A 7,213-nucleotide genomic window follows, 5' to 3' on the forward strand; every position below is an offset into this window, starting at 1 on the left:
CATTCCACATAAGTTAGAGATTGAGAGCTTCTCTCTCTAGAACTTGTGGTTGCCGCCCCTCTTCTCTCTCTCTCTAGTTTATTTTCGATTTTTCTTGTTTTGGCACCTAGGTCCTCACTCGACCTAGTGTTTAGCTCTGCGACTTCAAGACTCGTTCTTAAGTCGTAGTGTTTAAAAGTGCCCACACTCACTAATTCTTTTATTTCGAGTGATTTAGTGATAGAAACTTTCGTGGTTGCTCGAGGTGCTGAGGAAAGGAAGAGAGACGTGCTGCGAGGGGAGACAAGCGTTGCAACTTTCTAAGAGCTTCTCAAAGATCAAGCTTCAAGAAAGGTTAGTAAACTTCTTAGCTCATATTAGTTTTTAATTACATGTACTTGCACTTGTCTAGGTTAGTAAAAACCGTTTTTACTTGTAAAAGAAAATTTTTAAAATTCCGCCGCTTCCCGAAGCGTTAATTATTTTCTTAAACCCTAGATCGATTCCAACACTAAGAGCTTCTCAAAGATCAAGCTTCAAGAAAGGTTAGTAAACTTCTTAGCTCATAATAGTTTTTAATTACGTGTACTTGCTCTTTTGTCTAGGTTAGTAAAAACTGGTTTTACTTGTAAAAGAAAATTTTTAAAATTCCGCCGCTTACCGAATCGTTAATTATTTTCTTAAACCCTAGATCGATTCCAACAATTCCAACAAACAAAATCGAAAGAGAACGAACCCAAGTGCCAAGCTTCAATGGGTCGATTACTCCATCATTGGGAACAATCAAGTTGCCCTTAAAAACAAATGGAATAAACAAGATAGTAGAATTGCAAGTGATAGACTGTCTTTCCCCTTAGAATATCATTTTGGGAAGACCATGGATACATAGGATGAGGGCTGTGCCCTCAACCTTTCATCAATGTATTTGTTTCCCTATGCCTGAGGGGGTAAAAGAGATCCGAGGCGATCAGTGACCTTCCGTAGCTGCTACCTCACTAGTTACAAACATTATGTCAAAGCAACTAGAGTGGAACAATAGCAATTAATGAATGTGGAATCGGCTAAGAAGGTTGCTGACCTGGAAGAGTCCGAATCCCTTGATGCTTCTAGTATTGAGATAACAGTACAAATACAGCTCGATGGCTCCGATCCGTCGAAGCACGTTGGGATCGGAGCCGAGCTTAAAGGTAGTATCAGGCGAGAACTGATTTGTTTCTTAAAACGAAATAAATCCACCTTCGCCTGGACGACCGAAGATATGCCGGGTGTAAACATCGACGTTACGTCTCACCAACTTAACGTCGATCCTAGTTTTAAACATGTAAAACAAAAAAGAAGAAAACTCGTTCCCGACATGGCACGGATTGTCAACGATGAAGTCGAAAGACTGCTCAGTGCAGGTTCAATCCACGAAGTAAAATATCCGGATTGGCTGGCAAATACCGTCGTTGTGAAGAAAAAGAATGGAAAGTGGCGGGTATGCGTTGATTTCACGGATGTGAACAAGGCATGCCCCAAGGACAGCTTCATGTTGCCTCACATCGACCAGCTGGTCGAAGCAACCACGGGACATACGATCCTTTCATTCATGGATGCGTTCTCATGATATACCAAATCCTGATGCATCCAGACGATCAAGAAAAGACAGCTTTCATTACGGACCGGGGCACATACTGCTACAAGGTCATGCCATTTGGATTGAAAAACGCTGGCGCAACCTACCAAAGATTAGTCAATGAAATGCTCAAAGAAAAGATAGGTAGAACAATGGAAGTGTATATCGATGACATGCTCATAAAATCCCTGAGGGAAAACGATCATATAGGAGATTTGGAGGAGTGTTTCGAGGTATTGAACAAATACCAAATGAAACTCAACCCCACCAAATGTTCATTCAGAGTTTCTTCCAGTAAATTACTTGGGTATTTAGTTACCCAAAGAGGAATTGAGGTTAATCCAGATCAACTACATGCCTTGCGAGAAATGCCTTCACCCCGTAATAGGCGTGAAGTACAAAGGTTGACGGGACGCATTGCCGCCCTTAACCACTTCATCTCTCGATCCACAGATAAATGTCTCCCTTTTCTACCGGCTTTGTCAATGGAGCGGGGCTTCCTAGCTTGTCGCGGTGCAAAGCCAGGATCGGCTCTTGCGGGGTGTTGAGAGGGGTGAATGCCGAGAACTTTCGAAACTTGTCGACATGCGAAGGCCTCGGCCCGGGAAGGGAGCGATCGTTAGGAGTCTGGCCTCCTTTGTTCCTCCTCTTTCGAGGGTCGGGGAGATCTCCGTCTTGGTCGTCACGATGACGACCACCTTGTCCACCAGCTTTTCGGCCATCTCGGCCGTCGAGGTAGTCCTCGATTCCCATGTAAGTGCGGGCTCTCGCCATGAGCTCCGCCATGTCCCTCGGGACCTTCCCAAGTCGCTCGTGCGAGCTCCCTCAGTGATTGTCGTGATGGCGTGTTTGTCATCGAACCCCTCCACTTTGTGGGACTCCTCGGTGAAGCGAGCATGGTATTGCCTCAAGGTCTTGTCTCTCTCTTGTCAGATGGACAATAGGTATGTCTTTGACTTCTTCTGTGCCACTAAAGTGGCAAATCAGGCGAGGAATGCCTCTCGGAGGTCTCAGAAGGATTGGATGCTTCCCGGCCTCAAGCTTCTAAACCATTCAAACCCAGACCCGGTGAGAGTCAGGCTGAAAGCCTGGCACAAGGTGGCTTCAGACTGCCCCTGCATGGACATCAACGTCTCTAGTACTGGATATGGAAGTTCGGGTCCGTACATCCATCATACGGAGGAATCGAGCGCAGGTTGAAGTTTCCGATGCATGGTTGCGCCAGGATTTGAGCGGCGAATGGCGAGTAGGATTCCTCGATGCCGCCATAGGGTCTTTGGCCCCCCGACTCCCTCATCTCAATGATATGATTTTGGTGGCTCTGGATCATCGTCACCATGTCGAACACGTTGGCCGGGCTGACAGTCGGGGCCACAGGAGGCACCTGTCAGTGTTCGTTGAATGCTTGGTCCCCGACGTTGGCTCGAGGTCAGCCTAGTGTGGCGGCGGGGAGTGTGTCCCTTTTGGGAGTTGAGCCTTTGGTGGAGGTCGTCGCCCCTGGAGTTTCTTTGAGCCGTCAATTCCTAAGGTCCCCACTTCGAGCTTGGTGGGGCGAGACAGCCCTTGGTCGGGCCGTCCGGCCCCGTCATTGCCGAGGGCAGCTCTCTCCGCAGTGAGGGGCCGTGTTCAGCCATCTCTTGAAACCGAGGGAGCAGGCCCTCGAGAATGGGAGCACGAGCATTGGCGTGCCGGCGGGGCCGACCCGGCCATGGCCTCCCTCGTCCTCTCGGACCGAGAGCGGTAGAGGCTAGGGGTTGCGTCGTCGGTTCTTGACTATCCATCGTAGTCGGGGTCAGAGTCATTGTGGTTTGAACCACCCTCGACGTCGTAGCCGAGGAGGTTGGCAATGAGTGTGCCATCCATGCCCGGCCGGTCTAGGAGCTCGGTGAGCCTCCAGACTGTGTCCTCTCGGAGAACGGCCTCGGCGTCGCCAGTCGGGTTTTGAGACTGGCTCTTGTTGTCACGAGGCTGCTCTCCTATGCGTTGCGCTAGGTTCCTGAGGCTATACCTCGTGCTAGTCGCTCGGGTGCCCGCGAAGGTTGCTGATGTTGTCAATGGTGCCCACAAGAAGAGTTGTAATCTTTATATTATGTGTTTGATGTAATAAAGTCTCATGAAGACTCTTGCTTGTAATTGCTTATTCATTAATAAAAAGTTGAAACGTTCATTCAATCTTCCTTGTTTGAAGCTTTATGATAAAACCTTAGTCTTTAGTCCATAAACAAACTAAACAACTTACGAAGAGACAAATGTAGATTTGCATGAACAAACTCTTCGTAGTTTGCTTAAAACGATATATTCGCAATCTAAGGGTGAAAGGACTATTGACCTCAGTATGATTGTTAGAAGAATCTATGATGTCTGGTTATGAGGCATTGAGAGTTGGAGACTCTATAGTTCTTCTAGGTATCTTCCGAAGGTACTGAATTGACCAGTGCACTTCTAGAGACAAGATAAGAACAAACCATTTAACCTCTTATGTCTCGAAGTCACTACGTATGAATTGCATCGTGCTTACCTTAATCCTGAAATGAAACATGTCATTTCACACCTTTGTCTTCTCATTTGAGAAAGTCAGAGTTCGGACTCACTATGTGATTCCGAACAGGGCCTATTGGTGAAGTACTAAGTTGTGAGAATGTCATGAGTAACTTTTTGAAGTTCTCATAGATATGGAATTCATGTACAAGATTGCTGAAATGCAATGTATGTCACCTCATGCTTTGTTCCTTGGAGTGTGAATAAATGAACTGGCCAGTGTCCAAATTGAGTCCTGACTCTTTTGGATGAAACAATGTGACTTGTTAGCTCCTCGTCAATACATTGTTTCTAACTTATTCACAAGCGACAAAGGAGTTGAGGAAATAACAGCTAGAAGGGTAAAATGGTAATCTAGTAAATCCCGACTAGCTGATGACATTCATGAAGGGTAAACATAGATAATATTCAGTGGATCCGCTCATCATAATTAGGTTGAATTCTTGAGTAGAAAATAAATTCATTTGAACCGAGAGATTTTCAGTGTCAACTCTTTAGTGGAGTCAGTTGGCATTAAGCTAAACTTGGAAAAGGTTTGTGAACTTTTGAGTCCAAGTGTTTAGCTCAAGCTTTGTTCATTTGGGTCCATGAGGTCACTGTCACGAATCACATCGATTAGGAATAGTTAAACTGGAAGCTAAGTCAAAACAAGAACGAAAATTGTCAAAAGGGTATTTTTGTCTTTTGAGACATAGGATGAAATGAATGTCAATAAATTTTTTGACATGGTCATTTGATGACAAGTAACACTCGGCCATAATATGATTAATTGGGCCTTGTGGATTAATTTCATTTCCTAAGAATTTTATTGAAAATTCTTAATGGGCCTTTTTCATGTTGTCATGAACAAATGGAAAAGCTTCTAGAAGCCCATTCTAGAAGGATATAGGCGCCCAACATACCCAACCAAGAGAGAATATTTTGTGCATAAATGTATCAAGATACTTGCCAAAAGAAAAAGAGGAAACAAATTTCCTCTATGAGGAAACAAAGAGAATCGGCCAAGGCAACCAAGAGGGAAACAAAAGAGGAAACTAATCCCTTGGGGATCGACTTGATGTAGGCGCCCATGTTGGAGATTTGGGCAATAAGGGATTGCTCATAAAGGCTTGGAAAATAAGAGGAAACTACTTTTTTCTAAGGCCAACCCTTCTCCTTTAAATAGGCACCTCATTCCTCTCATTTCACTCATTCCACATAAGTTAGAGATTGAGAGCCTCTCTCTCTAGAACTTGTGGTTGCCGCGCCTTCCTCTCTCTCTCTAGTTTATTTTCGATTTTTTGTTTTGGCACCTAGGTCCTCATCTGACCTAGTGTTTAGCTCTGCAACTTCAAGACTCGTTCTTAAGTCGTAGTGTTTAAAAGTGCCCACTCACTAATTCCTTTATTTCGAGTGATTTAGTGATAGAAACTTTCGTGGTTGCTCGAGGTGCCGAGGAAAGAAAGAGAGAAGTGCTACGAGGGGAGATGAGCGTTGCAAACTTTCCAAAAGCTTCTCAAAGTTCAAGCTTCAAGAAAGGTTAGTAAACTTCTATACTCATAATAGTTTTTAATTACATGTACTTACTCTTTGTCTAGGTTAGTAAAAATGGTTTTACTTGTACAAGAAAATTTTTAAAATTCCGCCGCTTACCGAAGCGTTAATTATTTTCTTAGTTTTTTTTTAATTTATTGCTCATGCCTTTAAATTAAAAATCATGTTGATTTTCTATGAGTTTGGGATGTTTTTAAAACACATTAGAATCAGTTCTAAAAGTTTTTAATTTTTTATATTGAAAAACGTGTTTTAAAGGTTTGAGAAATTTCGAGTAAAATTTTGTGACTAGTTTTCTTGTTTTACTAGTTTCTTATTTTTACTTGAATCGTTTTATGCTTGTTGTTATTTCTTTTATATCATGTTATTACCTTGCTAATAAAACACAAATAAAAGCTTTAACAACCTTCATAAAATGTTCCGTTACACTCGATTCTTTTTCGCACCTAAAAAGGACCAAGCTTTAATTATTTCTTTTTCTTCGAGCTGGAGTAAACCCGCATTAAAAGTGCCATAACTCTCTGCTCAGAAATCAAAATTTAATGATTCTTGAATCCAATTCAAGCTCTGTCTGTCCTCTGTCCAATGCCGCCGGTTTCATGTCAAAAGTACGTCGGAGCCGCCAGTTATGGTGATTTTACTCCGAGGTGCGCGGCTGTTCCGAAACTCCAGTTTTTTAGAATTCCGGATTTTCAGCCCCACTACCATGAGTTATAGAACTCTAATGAGAAAATTTTCTTGAGCAAAATTGTTTTTTTATAAGATTATAAACATGATGTGTAAGATTAAAAAAATTTTATTTCTGAAAGATTAATTGAAATTGAGGTTTTACAAAACTAGTTTGAATTTTGAAAAACCGTTTTAACTTTCAAACTTGAAAATATTTTGTCATCCAAATCAAATAAGTTTTCATAATGTTTTCAAAACTATATCTATATCACATATGTTCAAAATCTATATGCTCTTGAAAAATTTGAGTGGGAGGTCTCCTTGTAGACAAGCCCAAAAATAAAAAGATGTGTCATCTCAAACTTTCAAGTGTTCGAGCGAGTGAGTTGAAGTTCACACTTCCCTCGTGCACTTTCCCGAAATAGAAAATAGGAAAAGATCGAGTATGTACCTTGTGCCTTTATGCACTAATACTGCTCTGAACATGTCGATCTAGGATTCTCTTCTAGTTGTCCGCTCTGTCGCTCTCTAACTAGGAAATCTGTTTCCGAACTTATAAGAGACGATATACCAACTCCAAAAACTAAGTGGGAGGGTTATATTTATTGTTTGTAACCCGCGATCCCCAACACTAATGAAAGAAGCAATTAACGTGGGACTAAGAGCCGCTCTTGCGACCCTCACTTAAATGGGAGTACTCCAAGGCGTTCTTGCTTCGATCATTGGTCAATGAGCAACGTCCGAGAGTGAGACGATGATGGCAAGGCCTCCCCTTGGGGGATTGTTTTTCAAAGTTGACCTTTTGGACTAAGTGGTTGGTTGCACACTTAGGCTCAATCCCTAGTAATCCTCCCTTGAGGTTCTGCGAAATGATGTGAG

The sequence above is a fragment of the Urtica dioica genome, chromosome 2 (assembly GCF_054948205.1).
Source record: "Urtica dioica subsp. dioica isolate 48M chromosome 2, U.dioica_male_clone48M_v1_H2, whole genome shotgun sequence".
Classification (NCBI taxonomy): domain Eukaryota; kingdom Viridiplantae; phylum Streptophyta; class Magnoliopsida; order Rosales; family Urticaceae; genus Urtica; species Urtica dioica.